The sequence below is a fragment of the Pristiophorus japonicus genome, chromosome 20 (genome assembly GCF_044704955.1).
Source record: "Pristiophorus japonicus isolate sPriJap1 chromosome 20, sPriJap1.hap1, whole genome shotgun sequence".
NCBI classification, from domain to species: Eukaryota; Metazoa; Chordata; class Chondrichthyes; family Pristiophoridae; genus Pristiophorus; species Pristiophorus japonicus.
In genome coordinates this window covers 81,201,928-81,228,140 of record NC_091996.1, presented here as the reverse complement: position 1 = coordinate 81,228,140, position 26,213 = coordinate 81,201,928, and the positions used below count along the sequence as shown (strand labels likewise).

The 26,213-nt window shown below is 44.9% G+C and overlaps 1 non-coding gene across 1 annotated transcript; it reads left to right on the top strand.

Moving 5' to 3' along the window:
• Positions 1-10,276: 10,276 nt before the first annotated feature.
• Positions 10,277-10,350, top strand: trnan-auu (transfer RNA asparagine (anticodon AUU)). The gene has a single exon. It is a non-coding gene; the product is annotated as a tRNA-Asn (tRNA).
• The last annotated feature ends 15,863 nt before the right edge of the window (positions 10,351-26,213 follow it).

The following is a 26,213-nucleotide window of genomic DNA, read 5'->3' as shown; positions in this document are numbered from 1 at the left end:
GATCTGTAGAGGGTTGAACAGATTTTCGAGTCAATGTACACAAATGATTAAAACCAAGTAGATAGGTACAAAAAGCGATAAAACGTGCTCATGGCTGTTGGAACTTACCTCAAGAGAGCTGGAATACAAAGTGGTGGTAGTTATTCTACAGTTGCATCAAGTCTTGCTCAGACTCATCTGGAGAATTACTTTCAGTTTGAGCATCTGACCTCAGAAGGATATGGTGGCACTGGAGGAGTACTGCGCAGATGCACCAGAATGATACCCGGGCGAAAAGGGTTAAAATACGAGGAATGGTGGCATAAACATGGATTTTATTCCCTAGTTCAGGGTGATTGAGACGTGATCTGATCAAGCTGATTAAAATTTGAAAAGCAATCTCTCGAGTAAGTAAAGAGAAATGATTGCCTCTGGAGTTGTGATTAAGAACAAAAGGGTTACCATCTTAAAATCAGAGCTCAGGCGTTCAGGAGGGAAATGAGAAATCAGGTTGTCGCACAAGGTTACTAGAAATCTGGTGCTCTCTCCCCCACAAAGCTGTGGATGCTGGGGCACAATTGGAGCGGTTAAGACGGAGCTCGACAGTTTTGTGTTGGGAAAGTTTCTCAAAGCATGAGGAGCAAAGCTGGGTAAATCGAGTTGGGCGCAGATCAGCCCCGATCCAATTGGGTGGTGGAACAGCCTCGAGTAGATGAATTACCTGCACCTCTTCCTAATGTTCCTATTTTCATATCCAAATGCAACCAATTCCGTTTCTAGGGATATTCCCCTTTCGAAGTGAAAGAAATGGTAAGGGATATAAATTATAGCAGGCAAAAGAGCAGACAGAATGGTGGTCAGAATAATACTGAAGCTGGTGAACTAATCAACATTAGGGGGGTTGGAGAAAATGGCGATGTATGTAACACTTGCTTATATAGGTATAGCACACTTCTCACGCATTAAAACTATATCCTTAACCTTAGTAACACATACACGTCAGCAGTTACAATTTTGATTGGAAGTCTCTGAGGAAGAGATAAGACAGCCAGTATTTTGAGAACAGTTACTTTAGGCGATGTGCAGACTGGGGCAGAGGGCAAATAATGGAACAACACAATCATGGGAGATGGACAGTTGCATAGACCACTCAGAGCCAGTCTGATAAGAATCGACAAATCAATGTAACTCCGCTGATAGCAATGGACCTGTCGACGATTTTGTAGGCGGGTAGCCCCTCTCCAAAGCCTGTATAAATTATACTCAAAACCTCATGTATTTTGAAGGTTCCACACCGAACCTGACCTTGCATTGCTCGAAATAAAGCCGGTTAAACCTGACGTTTAATTTGTTTACTTCCGTGGTCGTTATACAGAGGAGAAGGATGAGGTTTCGATTATCTATATCAGGTAGTCCGCCCCGAGGGAGAGAAGCCTTCCTTTTACCCCTACATTTGCTGCTGCGAGCGGGTTTCAGACCCTCCGGCCTGGATGATGTGATAGCTAGCATTGGCAGTGAGTATGATTTTGTACCACATGCAGCTTTAGCATTGACGGGGAAGGAGGTAATATAGAATAGTCGAAAATAGGTGCGGGAGTAGGCCATTCGGCTCTATGAGCCTGCACCACCATTCAATATGATCATGACTGATCATGCAACTTCAGTACCCCATTCCTGCTTTCTCTCCATACCCCTTGATTTCTTTAGCATAAGGAGCACATCTGACACCCTTTTGAATATATCTAATGAACTGGCATCAACAACTTTCTGTGGTAGAGAACTCCACAGGTTTACAATTCTCTGAGTGAAGAAGTTTCTCCTCATCTCGGTCCTAAATGGCTTACCCCTTATCCTTCGACAGGGACCCCTGTTTCTGGACTTCCCCAATATCAGGAACATTCTTCCTGCATCTAACCTGTCCAGTCTTGTCAGAATTTTATATGTTTCTATGGGATCCCCTCTCATTCTTCTAAATTCCAGTGAATAAAAAGCCGAGTCGATCCGTCTTTCTTCATATGTCAGTCCTGCCATCCCGGGAATCAGTCTGGTGAACCTTCGCTGCACTCCCTCAATAGCAAAAATGTCATTCCTCAGATTAGGATCCCAAAACTGTACACAATATTCAAGGTGTGGCCTCACCAAAGCCCTGTACAACTGCAGTAAGACTCCCTGCTTCTATACTCAACTCCTCTAGCTGTGAAGGCCAACATGCCATTTGCCTTCTTCACTGCCTGCTGGACCTGCATGCCAGCTTTCAATGACTGATATGCCATGACACCCAGGTCTCATTGGACCGCCCCTTTTCCTAATCTGTCATCATTCAGATAATATTCTGCCTTCCTGTTTTTTGCCATCAAAGTGGATAACCTCACATTTATCCACATTATACTGCATCTGCCATGCATTTGCCCACTCACCTAATCTGTCCTTGTCACCCTGTAGCCTCTTAGCATCCTCCTCGCAGCTCACACTGCCACCCAGCTTAGTGTCATCTGCAAATTTGGAGATATTACATTCAATTCCTTCGTCTAAATCATTAATGTATATTGTAAATAACTGGGGACCCAGCACTGAATCTTGCGGTATCCCACTAGTCACTGCCTGCCATTTTGAAAAGGACCTGTTTATTCCTACTCTTTGCTTCCTGTCTGCCAACCAGTTCTCTATCCACATTAATACTACCCCGATACCATGTGCTTTAATTTTGCACGCTAATCTCTTGTGTGTGACCTTGTCAAAAACCTTTTGAAAGTCCAAATAGACCACATCCACCAGTTCTCCATTGTCCACTCTACTAGTTACATCCTCAAAAAATTCTAGAAGATTTGTCAAGCATGATTTCCGTTTCATAAATCCATGGTGACTTGGACCGATCCTGTCACTGCTTTCCAAATGCGCTGCTATTACATCTCTAATAATTGATTACAACATTTTCCCCACTACCGATGTCAGGCTAACCGGTTTATAATTCCCTGTTTTCTCTCTCCTCCCTTTTTAAAAAGTGGGGTTAAATTAGCTAACCTCCAATCCATAGGAACTGATCCAGAGTCTATAGAATGTTGGAAAATGGAAAATGACCACCAATGCATCCACTATTTCTAGGGCCACTTCCTTACTTACTCTGGGATGCAGACTATGAGGCCCTATGTATTTATCGGCCTTCAATCCCATCAATTTACCTAACACAATCTGTATAAAGAACTAGAAGGGAGTAATCTGTCGAACAAAGTCATAGGGAACCACGGAAGGATAAAAACCAAGGTTGGGGATAGATGTATTGCCTGAAAAGAAGGAATACAACCTAAAAAGAGGTGTGAGTCCCCAGGATGTTTCGGAAAACTGGCCAGTGGGATAAAATTAAGATCAAGGGGAAGGGGGGGGGTCTCTGAGATATGGCCCAAAAGGGTCCCGAGTATAAGTGCTAAAAGGAAAACAAAGCGGTATTGTTAGAGGGGTCTAAAGGCTTGGAAACAGTACACGGAATCTGGTAGAGGGATAAGCTTATCCAGACGAAAACGTGTTTGCAATGGTCTTATGTAGTTTAAATTAACAAATTAACGGAGACACAAGCCCTCTGTGTAAAATGCTTGTTTTATACAAAATCTAATTTGAAGAAAGGAGATTTAAATGGAAAAATACGTAACTTAATAAATCCGAGTTGATATTGGCTGTGAAAAAGATATTGGTTTAATTGGAGGGTAATTAACCAATGAAAGCTGAATATTCTTAATGGCCACAGTGAAATCTCGGCTTTGTTTCAAAGTGTGAATATTGGAATACTCTATGTTGATAATGATTTTAAACTATGAGAAAGTTTCACTGCAGTCAAGAAAAATTGAAATTTCGGGTTTAAAAACCTTTTCAAAATGGTCGGTGCTTATCAAGGAAAAGTCCCGAACAGTCTAAACAAGCAGGAGGGTTTTGAAAAAAACGAGGGGAGAGGATCTAATCTATGCGAACGCAGCACAGGAAGGGGAAAAACTGGGAATTAGGAAATGTTGCTGAATTTAATTTCTTAAAAAAGATGGCACCGGCCAGAAGTTTAGCTTTTGTACCAAGAGAAATAAAATACAAGACTTTCTCAGTGAATCGGACCTTAAAAAAACATGAAATGCTGGAATGTCTATAGCTTGTGTGAAAAGGTAAACCGTGTGGCAGTTTCTCTGAGTGTTTAGACTATGATTTACTGAGCTAAGAAAAATAAGCCACAGTTGTCAGTACTTATTTTAAATTAGATTTCAGTAAACAAAATAGCTATTAAAAATGTGTGTTCTCGTTTTAAATCAATTTAAAAAAATCTTAGGCAAGTATTTGAATTGGAAGTTTAGAAAAATTGAAGTTTAAACTAAAAGGCTGTCTTTCCCGATGAGAAGGTTTTATTTAAAGCTAATTATAACAGCTTTACTAATGATTTCTGCTGTTTTAACGGATTCCTAATTTCTGAGCAAGTTTTGAAGGCACAAAGACCTGGGGTAAAAATTTTGTTGATTACGCGAAGTCACGTAATAACGTCAGGCCTTCTTACAAACCTGTAAAGGAGTTAAACCTTTCCATTAACAGCTGCTTTATACTGGACATTATTAATTTGGGTTTCTTAATAAAGGAAATGAAAAAGTAAGGATGGCAGCCAGAAAACTCACCTGACAGACGGAGGAAATGGTGGGATAGTCAGAATAAAGATAAAATGAAGAAAGCCTCTGTAATAATACTCGCCAGCTACAGAGGACAGATAAAAGAAATAGATACTCAAACAAAACAAATTCAATAATTAGAAGCTAAGATAAATAAGCTGGAGGAGATAAAAGACGGATAGTACGGTGCGCAGTCGTAGGAAAAAAATGCAAAGATTCCTCAAGCACGGGATGTTTAAAGACGAGCTAGGAGAAGCCCAGCAAAAGATAATGAAGTTGGGATTGAAAGTGGGGCATGATTACAATGAAACTTTGGAGTGGGCAGAACAGGTGGAGGAGTTAAAGTCAGAACACAGGGAGAAGATACAAAACCAGCAGCAGAGACGAAGGGGGAGGAGACACCCCCTCGCACAGCTCCCCTGATATGTTTTAGCTGCAATAAGGGAGGAGGCGCAGGAAGGCGAGGCCCCAACAGGCAAAGAAGGGAGCACCCTTTGGCAGTATGTGGATGATATCCTTATTGCCTCCAGCACAGAACAACAACACACTAGCTTTAACTACAATGTGAGGAGCTCTACAGAGTGTGGGATTAAAAATAAATCCAAGGAAGGTGCAGTAGGGAAGGAGTGAAGTAACATATCTCGGACACATAATATCAGAAGGGAAGAGACAGATGTCCGAGGACAGAAAGGAAACAATTCGATCACTGCCCAGGCCAGGGACCGTGACAGGGGTCAGGCAGATACTAGGGCTATTCAACTACGGCAGAAATGCCCAGATCAGGAAATTGTGGCTGTAAGGTTAAAACAAGCTCTCACAAGTGCTGCAGCCCTGGCATTACCCGACCAGAATAGGCCCTTCCACATCTATACCCACCACAGTAAAGATCATTAAATGGGGACAGGCATCGGCCAGTGGCAGAGTAATGTCGGGACACATACCCAGATACCTTAGTGGAATTGTTTAACACAGGAAGGCTAAAACCGGTATCCGACATGCGAAGGGCAAGGTGGGAAGCATGCTCTTACCCCCCCACGGGATGGTAACAATAAAAGACAACTGTAACCAGCCTGCAGGGTGGATCATTACGCAGGGAGAGGAGAATCAGTGTAACACGACAGGAGAAGGCGAGGGAAGTAGTCAGGTTTCAGGAGGCAGACATGGATCTATACGTAGATGGGTCTCGGCGCTATATCAACGAGACACCATGGACGGGTGGGCCATGAGAGATAGCAGCAGACAGGTCAAAAGGGAAGGATTGCGAGAAGGGGGCTTATCAGCTGGAGTGGCTGAATTGGTGTCTCTCACCGAGGCTCTGAGGCTGGTGAAGGGAAAACGAGTAAACATCTCTGCAGACAGTCGATATGTTTTTGGAGTAGTGCATGATTATATGGTAGCCTGCAGCAGACAGGGATACATGACCTCAGGAGGAGGGGCGATTGAACATGAGGAGATTGTTAAACAATGAGTGGAAGGCTCCCTCCTACCCCAGGAGTGATAATAAAGGTCAAAGTGCACATAAACATTACCGACCAACACCAACAGGGAAACGCATGGGCAGACAAGGCAGCCACGCGGGTGGCAGAGACAGGTACAGTGGCCGGGGAAGCCCAGGTCGGAGCATGTACAATCGGGCCTGAGGAAGTAAACATGCTCAAGGTACAGGGAGAAGCCACTCCACAGGCAAAGGAGGGGTGGAAGTAGAGAGGGGCCCAAACCGGCGGGATATGGAGGAAAGATGGGAATGTGGTGGCCCCGGAAAGCATCCGGGGGAGCCGACTAAATCCATACAGGTAGGACCAACATGATAAGCTCGATGTCCAGATGCTGGTGGTGGAAGGGAATAGGGAGAGATATAGAGGACCACTGTACAAGGTGCGTGACATGCACCAAATATAACCCAGGGGTGAAAGTAAAGGTCAGAATGGGACATCAGTCCTGACAGAAAGGACCCTGGGAAAACTTGCAGGTAGATTTTACTGGACCGTTACCCAGCAACACGGAGAAGACAAACTGTCCAGTGATAATAGAGCAGTTTACGAAGTGGGTAGATGCTTTCGCCACGAGAAATTGTTCAGCAGAAACCGTGGCCAGAATCCTAGCAGAGGAAATAATACCCCGATGGGGAATGTCACAGCAGCTGGACTCAGATCAAGGTCCCCACTTCACAGGGAAGGTGATGGAACAGACCTGCGCTTTACTAGGGATTAGGCAAAGGTTCCATATCCCATGCCACCCAGAATCCTTCGGATTGGTGGAACGAATGAATAGGACCTTAAAAACAGCCCGAGCTAAAACAATGGAGGAAAGTGGGAAAGGGTGGGTCGAGATGTTACCCCGAGGACTGATGATGCTCAAGGCATCCCCTCGTTGGACGACAGGACTGACACCCTTTAAACTAATGACTGGAAGGGCAATGAGACTGCCAGAGGTCTTGGTTACAGGAAGCGAGGACGTAGGAGCTTATAAAGACAGAATACGGAGATTTGTGATGGAACTCTGTAAGCAGTTACAAAACTTAAAAGCACAGGCTAGAGATCAGCAAGTAATCAAGGACTTCGAGAAGGACACTTAGGAACAGAAGGTCTAAATAGCCCAAATAGGCAGTCAGGTAAAGATTAACCCCGAGAGGTCTGGACTCGCACCGAGATGGAACGGACCCCATCAGGTAATAATGGTGGGTGACACGTGAGCCTCCGCAGATATTCGGTTTATAGGCAAATGGAAACACCAGACCCAGTTGAAAAACCATGGTCACTAATCAACCGGTGTTGACCGGGAAATATTATCTTTTACAGGATTCTGATGCTCGTGGGAACAACATGGGGGAACTCATCCGCATACCTAGGACAACCGGTTGAGCAAGGCCTGTATTACAGGGGCTCGGATGACACTAGTTGTGATAAAGAATCAGGAATACTGACGGTGACGGTCGGAACAACAGTGGACTTAAATTGCAGCATCGGATTAACAGGCATGAGACACTGTAGCGAAGGTTTGTGTCGCCAATGGGGATGGGCCAATATTGCGGGAGTAACAGTTTGCATAAATTAGATTGCGGTGTGTTTTACAATGAAACGGGGGGACGAAGATACTGCACCTGGGAAAAAGGGGCGGGGTGTACAGATAAGGTGCACGCCCAATTAACTTCAATATTCCGGAGTACCCCAGCAAGGGAAGGATTTTAAACCGTTCTCATAAAATACAGCGTGGAAATGAGATAGGGATAAAAGTTCATCACATGTAAAGAGAAAATGAATGATTGAAGATACCACTGTCCCTCAGTAACTATATTATTAGTTCTTTCATTCTGAAAAAGTTTATCGGTTAATTAACAGTGATTAAATGAATTCTTATTGTTTCACATTAACTGCATGTCGGCAATTTTATAAGGTTTTGATTTAGAACCGGTGTTACAAAAGTTACCGTCCTGACCTGGAATCAAAGCTGTTTTTCGGTGGTGTAAGGAGTGGTTTTACCCAATCATTTAAAGATGATTTCAAAGAATCACGTGGCATTAAATTCAGATCACGGTTACAATATGTTTCGGTGTGAAACAAGTGGATTGAAAAGGACAATAATGACACCAAGCATTACGATGCAGCAATGCAGCGTTCCCTGGTGGTCCAGTGATTAGGATTCGGCGCTCTCACCACCGCGGCCCTGGGTCGATTTCCGGCCAGGGAAATTGCACTTCCATCAAAATTAAAACCTTATAAGAAACAGTTACATGCATCTCATGGAGAAAAAAGATTCATTGATGTAAACATCATTATTAATCCATTGTTGAAGTTCAATCATTTATTTTGCCCTGAGTACGTGAGGAACTTTTATCCCGACCTCATTGTATTTTAGGAGCATGGTCCAGCCCCAGTATCTCCACCTGTGAAAGTAGGAAACTGCTGGAAATACACAACAGGACGGGTAGCCTTTGACAAACAATTAAACCCAGGTTACAGACTCTCTCCCTTCCCCTGCCCTTTGCGGGACACTTGTTTCCCTTTAATTTTACAGACTGACTGAGTTCACTAACCGCGGGGAGAGAGTAGGTGTCTCCGCGGCCCCACTGTGCTAACATGGAAGATAACACGATGGGGATGTGGGGTGGTGGGTGGGGATCAGTGACATGTTTGTGTAAAGGGCAGCGGAGGAGAAGGGTTGACAGCTGTCAGTGAGGGACAGAAGTTGTTTAAGGTGAGCCAACACATTCCCGATCAGCACAGAAGGCATTCACTGGTCAGCTGCCCTCTGCTGTACTTCTGGTCAGAGCGGTTTCCGCAGTGGAGCCGTTATCACGTTTGCTTTCCACGTGAAAGGATCCCGTGCAGGAAGATTATGTTTAAACTTGCTGTGGATGAACAGCCATGGGCGAGTTTATTCTCCTGTCAAAAGGGCGACAGTGGCTTCTCCCTTATTCTTCAATTGCTCTTTATTTCACTTCACTAAATCGATATATTTGAGTGAGAGAAATTGTTCCAGAGTGTCGCCCACTTTTTTTTTCCTTTGAAACACATAAAATAAGGCCGGAGGAATAAATACAGAAAACAAAGCAGAGGGAGACAGACAAGAGGAAGAGAGAAGGAGAAATACTGTCCCCACCCAGAACTAATGCAGAAATCCCTCTGCTGCACTCGGGGTGGCCACCCACAGCCTGGATACACTAACGTCCCAACAGCTCATTGACTGTCGGAGTGGGACCATGCGGTGCTTCAGAAGACAGGTTGAAAAAGCAAAGTCACTGATTCGGTCTCATGTGCTCCTCTAATCAAGAATAGCTACATATAGAAAAATGCTTTTATAATGGTTAGACCTCATCTCTGCAGTTGTCAAACTGTTGGCTCGTTGATCTAGAGGTATGATTCTCGCTTTAAAATTTGTGACAAGTCCAGGGTTCAATTCCCAACTGAGCCCTTTATTTTGCCGCGAATTTTGAATTTGCACAGAACTTTTGCAAAGAAAGACTTGTATTTCTGCAGTGCCTTTCAGGAACTCATGACGCCCCAAAGCACTTTACAGCCGTTGCATTATGTTTGAAGTGTTGCAGTGTGGGGAAAGATGTGCCCAAATCACCCCACACGAACCTCAACTCTTTGCGAAGGAGTTTAGTGCAAATAATCAGGTGCCTCAGGGACTTGGACTTTCTTTGAATGAGTTCTGCTTGTTCCCACATTCAAGCTTGAAACAGCAACTGGGCTTCCATCTCACGGGAGCAGCGTGTAGCGGTTAGTGAGTAGGTGATGAGGTTTGGGGTTGATGTGCATCACTTTCAATCTTTGAAATGTCACCAAACAAAGAAAAGGTGAATCCACTTGTCTTTGTAAGCATTTTGTTCGCATTTAATCACAGGAATATCCGCAGTCAGGAGCTGAAAAGGAATTAAAACCTAATACCGGCTTCGCGATAAAAAGAATACTTTGTCACAGACAAGGCACCGGAAGGCTGGAAGGTAGATCACACCGGTTGTGGGAGAGCTGGTTGGCGGTGACATGGAAGTGTCTGCAGTGTGCGGGACCAGACTGCTTCCACACATCCACAATGAATGTCCCACCATTTATTTGGGAAAAGTACAACTGAGAGTGGACAAGTTCCATCCTGGTCGGAGCATTCTGAGGCTTTAACTGACTGACATCTTCGTTTTGGATGTCTTGTAACATGTTCCTGCGCCTGTCTCTGTGGCGCAATGGGTTAGCGCATTTGGCTATTAACCGAAAGGTTGGTGCTTCGAGCCCACCCAGGGACAAAGCCTTTAACTGTTTTTCCCCGAGGATTCGGTGCCGCACAGTTCTCGGTTGTCATTGTGTGTTTTGGCTGCACGAATATATTCCAATATATTCCGCAAACATTGCCAGCTGTGCTGTTATCCAGTGAGGTCCCACTCCAATACTTTTATGAGCATTCAGTTCATGTAAAACGATAACAATTTTTTACATGATCATGTTCCTCCATCCAGTCCACTAGAAATATTATTGGGTTTAAAGAAACTGGTGGAAATTGATTCTATTGATACATATATAGAACTGGAACTTCGGTCTCAAGTGCTCCTCCTATCAAGAATAGGCACACACACAATCAATAGTTTTACAACTGAGTCATAAACACTTACAATTTTAAACCATTCTCATAAAATATAGCGTGTAAATGAGATAAGGATAAAAGTTCATCACATGTAAAGAGAAAATGAATGATTGAAGATACCACTGTTCCTCAGTAACTATATTATTATTTCTTTCATTCTGAAAAAAGGTTATCGGTTAATTTACGGTGATTAAATGAATTATTATTTTTTCACATTAGCTGCATATCGTCAATTTTATAAGGTTTTGAATTAAAAACGGTGTTCCAAAAGTTGCCGCGCTGACCTGGAATCGAAGCTGTTTTTCGGTGGTAGAAGAAGTGATTTTACCCAATCAGTTAAAGGTGATTTCAAAGAATCACGTGGCGTTAAATTCAGATCACGGTTACAATGTGTTTCGGTGTGAAACAAGTGGATTGAAAAGGACAATAATGACACCAAGCATTACGATGCAGCGATGCAGCAATGCAGCGTTCCCTGGTGGTCCAGTGATTAGGATTCGGCGCTCTCACCACCGCGGCCCTGGGTCGATTTCCGGCCAGGGAAATTGCACTTCCATCAAAATTTAAAACTTATAAAAAAGAGTTACATGCATCTCATGTGGAAAAAAGATTCATTGATTTAAACAACATTAATAATCCATTGTAGAACATCAATCATTTATTTTGCCCTGAGTACGTGAGGAACTTTTATCCCGACCTCATTGTATTTTAGGAGCATGGTCCAGCCCCGGTATCTCCACCTGTGAAAGTAGGAAACTGCTGGAAATACACTTGGGACAAACAAGTGAAAGACACCTGGTGCTTGTGGGCAGTTTTGTTGCCTTTGTCATTGATGCTTGATCAACAAGTCGAGTTGTCAAATCGTGTGCTCAACCATCAGTTACCTGTTACAAATCAACGGAGGAGAAACCAGTTTGTTGTCCAATGCTGCCTTTGCCTGCACAATGTGTGCTGAGATTATCTGTGCAATATGCATTCCGCAGGATGAATAAAGGCAACGCCTGTTTATTATGTGATGTCTGCAACACTGTTATGCAACACTGAATGTACCCTTACACTGTACACATCTTACCTGTACACCAGAGGGTCTGCTGCTGGAGACCTAAGGGTTACCTGCACACTGCAGGTCACCCAGTATAAAAAGGAACTCACAGCTTGTTGTCCTCACTCAGGAGATGCAAATAAAGGACTACAGGTCTGAAAATTTAAGTATCGTACCCTGCCTCGTGGTGCCTATATACACTACAACTAACGACGAGAATACGAGGTCACGAACCAGAAGCTCAGCATGTTGAATCTCAGTATCTTTCAGTAATTTACCGATGTAGAAAGATTGGAACACTCAAGGAGACTGGCTGCACCGTGCGACTTTGGCGACCACCTAAATGAAGCACTAAGGGACTCTAAACCGACGAGAGCAGTGCACCGCATTGATAATTTTAAGGCAGAAACGCTGCCCCGAGTCCCGCAACCCTGAGTCCGCCACATGGAGCAAACCGGCTAGCCCCATGCTGGCACTGTTGAGGAAACCACAAGGCCCACCAGTGTCGCTACAAAGACTATACATGCAAAGAGAAAAGGCACTTTCAAAGGATGTGCAGAAAAAGCTTTACTCACCACATCTCTGATGAGTTGGCTGATCACCGGGGCTCCAACACAGAGGAAGGTGAAGTTGCTCAACCCCTGGAAGAAGAGTATGGAAATCATACCTGCTCCATCGAAAGTGCTCCGTGGATGATGAAAGTAGATGTTGACGGGGTCCCAGTTTCTCTGGCGAGGGACACAGGGGTGTGCCAGTCTATGATGAGCCAAGCGACCTTTGAAGAACTTTGGATGAATCCCGCCAATCGACCACAATGGCATCCTGTCCAAGCGAAGCTGCTCTCAGGCCTCCATGGCATCGCATGGATCCATCACAGCATCCGGAGATTCCACTGTCCAGCTCGACTGCCCTCAGCACCCCAGCAAAATCTCCGAGACCGAGGATCCAAACTCCACTTTCTGGGCTGGGGGAGCACTCCAAGAGGTGAATGGCACCAAAAGAAATGGATTTCCGATGTCCAGGGTCGAACCTGTGGAAGGAAAGAGCTCCACAGCCGACCTGCAGGAGAGACAGAAAATGTCTGCCGCACCAGCACCACGAGGAGAAAAAACTAAAATCAAAATGGCCACGGCCATACCACCAGGAGCATTGGAGGAGCATCACGTGACACCGAGGGCCAATCAGATTTGAAGGCTCCCTTAAAGGAGATCGGTAACCAAAAATATTTAAAGGGGAAGTTTCAACTATTTGAGTAGACGGACTTTAAAGCTAAAGATGCAATTTTCGGGTGCAAGTATGAAAATATATGCAATGAAACCATGATGCTGGTTTAATTAATGTGACTGATGAGATGAATGCAGATGTCAGTAAGGTTAAGAACAAGGTTATTATGCTTAACAATAATGATAGAGAATGTGAAATGCCTAATGTAACCATGTCTGTTGAAACCAGGACATCCAAAAGTGATGCAAATGCTCGAATGTATAATGCAGGCTCGACTATGTGTGATCAGAGCCAAGGTGCCAGGACACTGCCAAAGGATATTGGGTCCTACAGGGACCATGCTGATGTCAATGGAATCTCCCTGTGGGAGACCCCCAGGTCCAGCAGTCTACCTGACCATGTAGCCTGGACCTTTGGAACGAATGTGATGGCCCTTGCAGGTCACACACACAGGCAGTGGGAGCAGACCCACTACAGGGACAGTGGTCAATGGGCAGCCCAGCCACCACCAATGGCAACCTGCACCAGACCAGCCCTACAACCCCTGGCCACCAGGGCCAACACCAGGAGCATGAGGCCAATACCCTCCAGCTTCCCTGGCAAACCCTGGGATGATCTGACCCTCATCCCAATTGGTGGACAATGAGCCCACCAAATCTTGTGGCCCTGCCCACCAGCCCACAACTACCCACATCACAGAGTATACACACCATCCACTGCCGTGGCTACCCACCGGAGGGATCCCACAACAGTGACACCTACTTCATCTGTGTGTGAGGGAGGGGAAATGGTACAAGGCCAGCCTCAAGCACAGGGGTCACACCTGGCACCAACGCAGCCCTCACCACAACCTCTCAGAGCACACCACTGATCACCTCCCCTGGTCATGACAACATGGATATGAGAAATGCTTAGGGGGGAGTGTTGTTGTGTATGCATGCCTGTTTATTGTGTGATGTGTGGAACACTGTTATGCAACACTGAATGTACACACCTTAACTGCACACCAGAGGGTGCTGCTGCTGGAGACCTAAGGGTTATCTGCACACTGTCGGTAACCCAGTATAAAAAGAAACTCACAGCTAGGTGTCCTCACTCAGCAGCTGCAAATAAAGGACTACAGGTCTACACAGTTTAAGATCACGCACTGCCTCGTGGAGTCATTACTAAAGGTGCCGACATACACTACACAGGCACTGCATGTTGTGCACGCAACAAAACGATGCATTTTCTTTTCATGCCAAGCATTTTACATGAATGCATTGCAATGCCAACACACTTTTTACCTGGCAAGACTGAAGTACAAGCTGTGATGAACAATGTGAAACAGAAACAGCTGCTTGAGAACCCATAGCCTCGACGGTATCTGTGTGAATTGCTCTGCATCGATAATTAGCAGAGCGTAAAGAGAGGAAACTGACGGTATGGATGAGAAAAGGCCGAGCCAAAGTGTAATGTTGGAGAGGATTTTGTTGTTTTTGAGAAATGTTTCAAAGGTTTTGGCATGGTCCAGTTGTAGTCCTTGTTTTCCAACACGACATCCACAGTCAATCAAAATGACCAGCACGACCAGCTGAACCAGCACCAGCATAAGGACAGGGTGTATCATTGTGTTCATCACACCTGTTGCCGTCGGGCTCCATCCCAACAATGACTCCCACCAGCTCACATGTCCAATCTGGTCCAAAGTTGTGTGCACGTTCTCGATTTCCGCAGTGTGATGGTTAATGTCCACAACGATTGCTTGATTCAAACTCTGTAGCTGTTGAAATGTTGTATTCCATTTCCGTATTTCCTTCTTCCAAATAGCAGCACGCTTCGGGTCAAAGTAGGGTTCTTGTAGATTCAGATTCTCAGGATGCCATTTTAAAGTCCGTTGGTCTGTGATCACCATATCCATTTTTATTTAAAAGTCAATTTTCAATTTTTGATGTTTCCAACTGAATTCCATGCTGTTTACATTCAGAAATGTAAACTCACAATCGGTGTCTTCGACTAAGTCTGTTACCCTCTGCACAGGTTTTAACAATTTCCTCTGCTTTGTGGGAGAAGTGTAACAACATCGAGTAAAGGATGACGGAAATGCTGAATAGTCAGTCGAGAGACCCAGTCCTTCTCTCAGTTCACCCTTCGGAACTGCTGTCATTCACTCTCTCGACATTTGCAACGATCCAACTTCTATTTCACATCCTTTAACATCATGTTTGTAACTCCCACATTTGAGCTTTTCACTGAACATCTCATCAGTTCTGAGACAGCCCATTCCTGCAGAAACTTTAAATGTTTCTGAACAAGCTTCTGCTCGAGAAGGATTGGGTCTCTCGACTGAATATTCTGCATTTCCATCATCCTTTACTCGATGTTGTTACACTTCTCCCACAAAGCAGAGGAAATTGTTAAAACCTGTGCAGAGGGCAACAGACTTAGTCGAAGACACCGATTGTGAGTTTACATTTCTTAATGTTAACAGCATGGAATTCAGTTGGAAACATCAAAAATTGAAAGTTGACTTTGAAGTAAAAATGGATATGGTGATCACAGACCATTGGATTTTAAAATGGCATCCTGAGAATCTGAATCTACAACAACCCTACTTTGACCCGAAGCGTGCTGCTATTTGGAAGAAGGAAATACGGAAATGGAATACAAAATTTCAGCAGCTACAGAGTTTGAATCAAGCAATCGTTGTGGACATTAACCATCACACTGCGGAAATCGAGAACGTGCACACAACTTTGGAGCAGATTGAACATGTGAGCTGGTGGGAGTCATTGTTGGGATGGAGCCTGACGGCAACAGGTGTGATGAACACAATGATACACCCTGTCCTTATGCTGGTGCTGGTTCAGCTGGTCGTGCTGGTCATTTTGATTTACTGTGGATGTCGTGTTGGAAAACAAGGACTACAACTGGACAATGCTGTTGGACGAGCTCGAGCCACCATGCAAATGTATGTTACCCAGATAAGACCTGCAGAGAGGCGAGGAGAAGAAGTGGGGGAATGTGAGAGCACAGTCCCGCATTGCTGAACTCTTTGCTTCAGCACGCAGTCTGAAGTTTGGATTAAAAAACAGAAAGATTGAAGTTTGGATCGAAAGAGACTGTTAGACAATGTGGTGCCTTAGAAACATAGAAAATAGGTGCAGGAGTAGGCCATTCGGCCCTTCTAGCCTGCACCGCCATTCAATGAGTTCATGGCTGAACATTCAACTTCAGTACCCCATTCCTGCTTTCTCGCCATTCCCCTTGATCCCCCTAGTAGTAAGGACCTCATCTAACTCCTTTTTGAATATATTCAGCCATTGAAATGAGTAACTGGTCATTGTCTGGATGTTAAATATTTGATTGTACCTTTGTTACTATTTAATGACATCTGTAGGTTAAACAAGCAATATTAAGTCTGTATGTTAAACAATTCACAAAGCCGTTAGCCGTGATTGTCTAAATGCAAAGAAATAAGAGTATAAAGATGAGACTCACACACACAGACACCAGAGACACTGGACATTTGGAAGGTGTGTGTCTCAAGCAGCCACGGAAATCGAAGCAAGCTGCCTTTGTGAAGTGTTCTCAGTAACTTTCATACTTGGTTTGTTTAGTATGAATGTTTAAATAAAAGACCCGATCCTGCCTTTACTACAACTGAGTGTGTGTGGGTAATTCGACATTAAAAGCAATGAAGCAAAAAGAGCAAGACAGCCGTTTACAACATTTTGTAACAGATAACTGACGGTTGAGCACACGATTTGATAACTAGACTTGTAGATCAAGCATCAATGACAAAGGCAACAAAACTGCCCACCAGCACCAGGTGTCTTTCACTTGTTTGTCCCAAATTTTCAGCAGCTGGGACAACAAGGAATCAGGTTCCACCGAGATTTGAACTCAGATCCCAGAGTGCTCACCATTACACTATGGAACCAACCATGGTGAAATATTTGAAACAATTCTCAAAAACAGCAAAATCATCTCCAACATTACACTTTGGCTCGGCCTTTTCTCATCCACACCATCAGTTTCCTCTCTTTGCTCTCTGCTAATTATCGATGCAGAGCAATTCACACAGATGCTGTCGAGGCTATGGGTTTTCAATTAGCTGTTTCTGTTTCACACTGTTCATCACAGCTTGTACTTCAGTCTTGCCAGGTAAAAAGTGCATTGACATTGCAAAGCATTCATGTAAAATGCTTGGCATGAAAAGAAAATGCAAAGTTTTGTCGAGTTAGCGAGTAGGTGACGAGGTTTGGGGTTGATATGCGTCGCTTTCAATCTTTGAAATTTCACCAAGCAAAAAAACGTGAATCGAACTGTCCTTGTTAGCATTGTGTTCGCGTTTAATCACAGCAATATCCACAGTCAGGAGCTGAAAAGGAATTAAAACCTAATACCGGCTTCGGGACAATCAGAATACTTCGTCACAGACAAGGCACCGGAAGGCTGGAAGGTAGATCACACCGGTTGTGGGAGAGCTGGTTGGCGGTGACATGGAAGTGTCTGCAGTGTGCGGGACCAGACTGCTTCCACACATCCAAATTGAATGTCCCACCCTTTATTCGAGAAAAGTACAACTGAGAGTGGACAAGTTCCATCCCGGTCAGAGCAATCTGTAGCTTTAACTGACTGACACCCTGGTTTGGGATGTCTTGCTGTATCTGTCAGTGTAAGTCTCTGTGGCACAATGGGTTAATGCGTTTGGCTGTTAACTGAAAGGTTGGTGGTTCGAATCCACCCAAGGACGATGCCTTTAACTATTTTTTCCCGAGGATTCGGTGCTGCACGATTCCAGGTTGTCATTGTGCATTTTGGCTGCACGAATATATTCCGCAAACATTGCCAGCTGTGCTGTTATCCAGTGAGTTCCCACTCCAATACTTTTATGACCATTCAGTTCAAGTGTAGAATTTGAGTGTATACAGAACTGTACAGAGATATCAGAAAATTTAACAAGGCTGTGGGACATTGTGTTTTGTTAATATTGAACCACGAATGTGAATAAATCCATTTTTTCTAATATTTAATTGAACAAGTTTTCAAAATATTTCCACCCAGTTTCGAACTGTGGACTTTTCACGTGTGAGGTGAATGTGATAACAACTACATTACGGAAACACTACAGCAATGTTAGGAACATAACCAGAGCTTTAACCTACACAGCTGGCCTACACTTCAGGACCTGGTTTTATGAGAATAGAAAGACGGTGCTATATTTAGGAAGTCTGTGAGTGTGGCAGGAATTGATCCAGTGTTTCCCAGACTTTACACATAGGAACAGGAGGTGACCATTTAGCAGCGAGTGGTTAGGATCTGGAATGCACGGCTTGAAAGGGTGGTGGAGGCAGACTCAATCTTATCTTTCAAACGGAAGTTGGATAACTGTCTGAAGGAAAAACAATTGCAGGGCTACAGGGAAAGGGCGGGGGAGTGGGACTCGCTGAGAGTCGGCACGGGCTCGACGGGCCGAATGGCCTTCCGTGCTGTAACCATTCCATGATTCTATAAGTTAGTGGCACATTTCATAGTGTGGGTGGAAGCAGAACATTGCAAAGGGACATGGATTGTGTCGGCAAAACTAGAGGAATCTGATTCAGGAGATTCGGGGGGCGCGGAAATTCGGGAATTTAATGACTTTGAAAGGAACATTTTTGTTTTGTGCAGTTTCGGTCAGAGAAATGTTTGTGAAAGGAATTTTTTGCACAGAGGAATGCAGCATTTAATCTTCTGCCTTAACACTTCTTTCTGGGTGTCGGGGTCACATTTCTTTTCGATGTCATTCTTCCAGAATTTATATTTCCTTTGGTGTTTCACAATAACCAGACCTTTGCTCGAAAGTCAGTCGCACTGTTTCCCCAGTCTCCTGTTGATGTTACCAGCAATGAACATTTTGAACCAGACCCCGAAAGCACAGTGTGTAAAATGGGACATGTTTTAACAGTTAACGTGGGGCTCGAACCCCAAATTAGAGATTAAGATTCTCATGCTCCACTGATTGATCTAGTGGGGCTTCAGTCAAATACACATTTCTGTCACTGATTGCAGCCAGGCGCCTGTTGGCTCCGCCCCAGATGTTTAAACTTGCTGTCGAGGAACTGCCAGGATCTTCTTGAATGGTGGACCAGGCTCGAGGGGCCGAATGGCCTACTCCGGCCCCTAATCCTTACATGTTTATGATCTTATGACCTTTCACAGGAGAACAATCTCGCTCCTGAGCATGTATGAGGAGATAGCTCCAGAAAATATTCCCACCCGGTGAGCTTTCGCGTGTGAGGCGAACTTGTTAACCGCTACACTGCGGAAACATCTCCACTTTCAGCACCCGGTCAGACGGAAATGTTACGCAAACAGGTGTTGAATCCCAGTTTTTAGGAGCTCATTGTGGTGCCAAATGATTAAAAATAATATGTGTCACAAGTGGGATGAAAAGCCAGGCTTTCAGAGCAGACTGCAACTTGAACACAGCACCTGAGACCGCTCGGCCATCCTGACTATTCAGCGCTATGTGTGGCCACCTGCAAGTTGATTTTGAACTTTTGTGTCCTGTCACATGAAATAAATGAGGGCAACAGGCGTATCTCTGCCTGACACCGGGTAAACAGTGAGACAGACCTTGGAGCAAGGGTCTGGTTATTGCAACACAGCAAAGAATATATTAATTCTCAAAGAACAGTATCCAAGAATACAGTGATCCTGACGTGATTTGACCACGTAACCTTTTGATCTAGATTCAGACTCACTACCATTGTACCACGAGGCCTACACAGCTAGTTTGAGATGTTCATCTATATGAAGGTTTCACAATACAAGGGGCTTTAAAATCCCCGCCCATTCCCGCCGGGTGTCAGAAGCAATGCTCACCTGCCAGTCACCGTGTGTTTTTTTCTTAAACTTTTGTGTTGTTTTCACGGGAAAGCATCATTAATTAACCCTTCACCTCCTTTTGCACAATGAAAGAAATGCTAACTGAGGGACAGTCGATACTTCAATCATTTGTCCTGTGCTTTGGGGAGCGGGCAGGGAAGTGGACCTGAGTCCATGATCAGATCGGCCATGATCGTATTAAATGGCGGAACAGGCTCAAGGGGCCGTATGGCCTACTCCTGCTCCTATTTCTTATGTTCTTATATTCTTATGCATGTTAACCTATTTTACACACAGTATTTTAGGAGTCTGGTTCAAAATCTTCATTGCCGATGACACCAGGAATTTGGGGCAACTTTTGTCAAATTTAACAGCACTGGTTATTCCTACCGTGCACAGAAAATAGAATCAGTAGTGAAGGTAAAATTCCATGGTGCGCATTTTCAGATTCAACGCAGTAGGATTTCAAATAAAGTGAAATAATTTTATGGTGAAAAGATTTGGAAGTGTTACTTGTATTTGTGTCTTTAATTAAACTTTGTGGCGTCTGACTCCCGATCATGCCTCTGCTGAATAAGAAAGAAGGATTTGATGTTGACCAGACTGCACTGCCCCTGATATTTGTGAGCTCATCCTTTATATTCAGTGGTTTCTCGCCCTTTGATGGGCTGCAGTGTAGCAGATATCACGTTGGCCTCACACACGAAAGGTCCCCGGTGAATCCGTTTTCTCTCACTGAAAGTTATCTAGTTATTGAAGTGAAAAAGAGCAATGAAGGAATAAGGGAGCCCTTTTACCAGGAGAATAAATAGCAAATAAAAACAGCAAATGCTGGAAATCTCAGCAGGTCAGGCAGCATTTGCCAGGAGACTAAACTCGCTTTTGATTGTTCCTCCACAGCAAGTTTAAACATAATGTTCCAACCTGGAATTGAACCGGGCACTTTTTGCATATAAAACACACATGAAAACCACTACACTACAGAAACTGCTGGTACAACTGCCAAATCAAAGGGGAGATGACCAGAGAGCTCCCTCTGTGCTGATCGGGAATGTGAAGACTCACCTTAAACAACTTCTGTCCCACACTGAAAGTTCTCAATCCTTCTCCTCCACTGCCCTTTACAGAAATGTCACGGATCACCCAGCCACCGTGTTCACTTCCACATCCTCACAGTGGGGCCACAGAGGCTCCTACCGTCTCCCCGCGATCAGCGAACTCGCCCAGTTTGTAAAATTAAACCCCGAACACGTGCCCGGCAAAGGGCAGGAGAAGCCAGATTGTCTGTAAGCTCGGTCTATCACAGAATGTATTGGTGTTCATGGTGATTACAGCAATTATTAATCGTCTCACAGAGCTCAATTATTTTTATGCGATGAACTGATCGAGAATTGAAACCAGGTTAGTGCCTGCATCTTAACCCCTCGACCATCAGGGAACAGTTATGAGAGATTTGGATATATTTATATATATTTATATATGAACCTGAATATCAGTGGCTAGCCCCCTAGACCTCATGGTGAACGGTAGTGTTTCTAACTTTGAGCGAGTGAAATTGTTCCACAGTGACACCCATTTCATCTTTTGTTCCCTTTTAAACACTAGAAACTGAGACAGGGGGAATAAATAGAGAAATAAAAGCACAGGAATATAGACAAGAGGAAGAGAGAAGGGGAAAGATACTGTCCCCACCCAGAACTAATGCAGAAACCCCTCTGCTGCACTCGGGGTGGCCACCCACAGCCTGGATACACTAACGGGAGAACACCAGTGGCAGGTCGGGGCCATAAAAGGAACGGCGAGCGGCCCTGGGAGCAGCTTGGAGGTCCCAGGAGACTACTCCAGGGAGCAGCGCGAGCTGGTGCAGGAGGGCGGCGGCAGCGAAGAGTGAAGTCATCAAGGTCCAGGTCGGTGATTGGAGCGTGGGCAGATACAGCAGGAGCGGCGAGATCGGGGCGAAGGAGCGGCGAGAGACTGTAAAGGGATGTGATCGGGGCCCAGGGGAGGCATGAGTTCAGGGCCAGGGGCCCAGGGGCAGCACGGGCCAGCCCACACTGCGATATGTGTGCACACTGGGTCCGTGCAGCAGAGCTGGTCTCCAATCGTCTTGGTTAACCCTTGCCACTGGACCAAGACCTCGCTCTGTCAAGCCCGTGTGATGGCTGGGGTGCAACGGCCATCACACGTTAAAAAAATCCACGCACAGGCATCTTCCACCCTTCAGGATGTAGTTCGGGTTCTTTATTGAAACACCTGTGAACTCATCCTTTTTCGGCGTGGAAGCAAGTCATCCTCATTTCGAGGGACCGCCTCTGATGATGATGATGATGGATACATTAACGTCCCGACAGCTCATTGACTGCAGGAGTGGGACCGTGCGGCGCTTCAGAAAACATGTCGAAAAGGCAAAGTCACTGATTCCGTCTCATGTGCTCCGCCGATCAAGAATGGCAACACACACTAAAAATGCTTCAATATGGTTAAATCTTATCTCCACATTTGCTAAGCTCGTTGGTCTCGGGTATGATTGTTGCTTTGGGGTTGTTGCTTGAAATTTGCGAGAGATCCTGGTTTCAAATCCCAGACGGGCCTTGAATTTGCATCGAACTTTTGCAAATAAGGACTTGGATTTCTGCAGCGTCTGTCAGGAACTCATGATGCCCCAAAGCGTTTTACAGCCATTGAGTTGCCTTTGAAATGTTGTCACATGAGGAAACATCTGCCCAAATGCACCTCAACTCTTTGCAAAGGAGTTCATTGAATCAAAGAAGTTCACAGCACAGAAGGATCCGATACCTCGCCATCAGAATGCTTTCTTTAGGATTTAGGTGCTCCAGGACCAGCGTGCACAATTCTTCATAGGATTTCTTTGTTGGTGTTACCGGAGCTAGAAGATTCTTCATGAGGCCATAGGTTGTTGCCCCATAGACGGTAAGGAGGATCGCCCTTCATTTGGCAGCGTTGTCGTCCGCTTCCAGCTCATTGGCCACGAAGTATTGGTCGAGTCTCTCCACTAAGGCCTCCCAATAGTCCCCTTTTGAGAATGTCTCCAGGATACCAACTGTTCCTTGCATTTTCGCACGGTTGTTCGTTGTCTCGTCGCCAATTGATACGCTCAAAATAAAGGATGAAACTGAGTACTGTGAACAATGAGTAAGTGTGACATTAGCTCCTTTAATAAGACTCCAGAGTGCAGGTACCTCGTGCATGGCCTGCTTATATACCATGCTCCTAAGAGATGCTGGAATCCCTTGGGACTCCGACAGGTAGGCCCTCTGGTGGTGGTGTGATACAGGTTGCCAAGGGTTAAATACAAAACACAAGGTGTGTACGGAAATCAACCATCAAAATCTCTGTCATTAACCACAGGGGTTTCCAGCAATTTTCTGAACGCAAAGCACTTTCGGTCCTTGTCCTTAAAATTGCAGACGTGGAAATTGGGGAGTTTAATGACTTTGAAAGGAGAACATTGTTGTTTGGTGCAGTTCCGGTCAGAGAAATGTTTGTGAAAGAAACTTTTTGCAAAGAGAGGGATTGAGCATTTCAGCTTGTTGCTGAACACTTCTCTCTGGGCACTGAGCTAAGTAGCAGTTTCCATAATGTAGTGGTTATCATGTTTGCCTCACATGTGAATGGTCCCTGATTCTAGCCAGGGCGGAAAAATTATTTTTGAAGCAAAAACTTGTCTGCAATAAAATTGAACAAAAGCAGTCCAGGGTATATTGTCACATGAGCAATGAACATTTAAAACGAGTCTCCTCAAATACAGAGTGTGTAAAATCAGATAGGGGATAAAAGTTCATCAAGGATTAAAGTTTCACGAAATATTAAAGTTCAGTAATTGAAATTTCGACTGTCCCTGGTAGCATTTCTTTAATTCTGCTAAACAACGCTATCGGTTTATACCAGCAGATCAAAGCTGCATTTGGAACCCACAAACAACTCATTAATTATTCGCTATTCCCCAGTTTCAGAGCTCAGAGGGTTATTGTCCATCCCTGGGATGCAAGCTCCCTCAGACCCAGGCCAACGCTCCCCGTACACCGATGTAGGTGAGGCCTTTTGAAGATTCCTCCAGCTCCTGTGTCACGTAGACCAAGGTCAGGTCCAACTTGGTGAACATTTTACTCCAGCCAGGATCGCAAATAGGTCATCTGCCTTGGATAGCATGTACTGGTCCTCCAATCGATACTTTATAGTCCCCACAAATTCTGACCGTGCCTATGCCTTTCAGAACCGGAACAATCTGACTGGCCCATTCGTTGAACTCCATCGGTGCAATGATGCCTTTCTGTTGCAGCCTGTCCAGCTCAATTTCCAGTTTCTCTCGCATCATATATAGCACCGTCCGTGCCTTCTGGTGGATGGGCCGTGTACTGGGAACTAAGTGGATCTGCAGCTTCGCCCCTGAGAAACTTCCAATGCCTGGCTCAAACAACGACGGGAACTTGCTCAGAACCTGGGTACATGAGGCATCATCGACAGACGAAAACGCTCGCATGTCATCCCAGTTCCAACGGATTTTTTCCAGCCAGCTTCTGACGATCAGTGTGAGGCCATCTCTTGGCACAATCCATAGTGGGAGATCATGCTCTGCTCCATCATAGGAGACTTTTACTTCTGCGGTGCCAATAACTGGGATCAGCTCTTTGGTGTAAGTTCTTAGCTTGGTGTGAATGGGGCTAAGCTTGGGCCTGTGTGCCTTGTTGCAACACAGCCTGTCGAAGGCCTTTTTGCTCATGACAAACTGACTCGCACCCGTGTCCAGTTCCATGGATTCTGGAATCCCGTTCAGTTCAACTTTTAACATGATAAGTGGACATTTCGTGGTGAAGGTGTGTACCCGGTATACTGCTGCCTCCTCGGTTCGAGTCTCTAGTTCAGCCTTATCCACCATGGATCGATCTTCCTCTGCAACGTGGTGGTTTGCAAGGTTTGCAGTTCGTTTGCACATTCGCTGGAGGTGTCCCAGTGCTCCACAGCCTTTGCGCGCATAGTGTTTGAAGCGGCATTGATGGGCTCGATGATCACCTCCGCAGCGCCAACAAGGTGTTAACTGCCTCGCATTAACGATTGATGGTGGACTCTGGGTCATGTGAGGTCGTGTAGCTGCTGGCGTGTATGTTCTGCCATATGCACTCCTGCCCGAAAGCGATGCTACTTTGTGTATAGTACTAGCCGAAACCTCTTTATGCTGCAAAATGTGTTTGGTGTTATCGCTGGTGGACATAAATGCCTGGGCTATTGTTATGGCTTTGCTCAGATTCGGTGTTTCAACAGTCAATAGTTTGCGGAGGATAACCTCATGGCCAATGCCAAGCACAAAAAAGTCTCTTAGTATTTGTTCAAGGAATCCATGAAATTCGCAATGTCCTGCAAGGTGCCTTAGTTCGGTGACGTAGCTCGCCACTTCCTGGCCTTCAGACCGTTGACACGTGTAGAACTGTTGCCTTGCCATCAAAACGCTTTCTTTTGGATTGAGGTGCTCCCAGACCAGCGTACACAGTTCTTCATAGGATTTGGTTGGTGGTTTCACCGGTGCTAGAAGATTCTTCAAGAGGCCATAGGTTGTTGCCTCACAGGCGGTAAGGAGGATTGCCCTTCGTTTGGCAGCGTTCACGTCCCGTTCCAGCTCATTGGCCACGAAATATTGGTGCAGTCGCTCCACAAAGACCTCCCAATCGTCCCCTTCTGAGAATTTCTCCAAGATACCAAAGGTTCTTTGCATTTTCGCGTGGTTGTTCATTATCTCGTCGCCAATTTTATGCTCAAAATAAAGTGATACAACTGAATACTGTATGCAATGAGTAAGTGTGACCTTAGCTCCTTTAATTAAACTCCAGAGTGCAGGTACAGCATGGGTGGCCTGCTTATGTATAGTTCACCCAAGGGATGCTGGGATCCCTTGGACTCCAACAGGTAGGCCCCCTGGTGGTGGTATGATACAGGTTGCCAAGGGTTACATATATAACATTATGATCACTCATTCCAAGGGGATCCTTCATTAGGAGATTGTTTATTAATCCTGTCTCATTGCACAGGACCAGATCAAACATACCCTGCCCCCTAGTTGTTCCGTTAAATACTGTTCAAGGAACCCATCCCTTATGCACTCTATGAACTCTTCCTCAAGGCTACCCTGACTAATTTGATTTGTCCAATCAATATGGAGATTAAAATCATCCATGATTATTGCTGTTCCCTTTTGACAAGGGCCCACTATTTCCTGGTTTATACTCAAACCAACAGAGTTGCTACTGTTCGGGGACCTATAGACTAGGCCCACTAGTGACTTTTTTCCCTTATTATTCCTTATCTCCAAACAAACTGTTTCAACATCCTGATCATTTGAGCCACTATCTTTTCTCACTATTGCAGTGATTCCATCCTTTATCAATAGAGCTGCC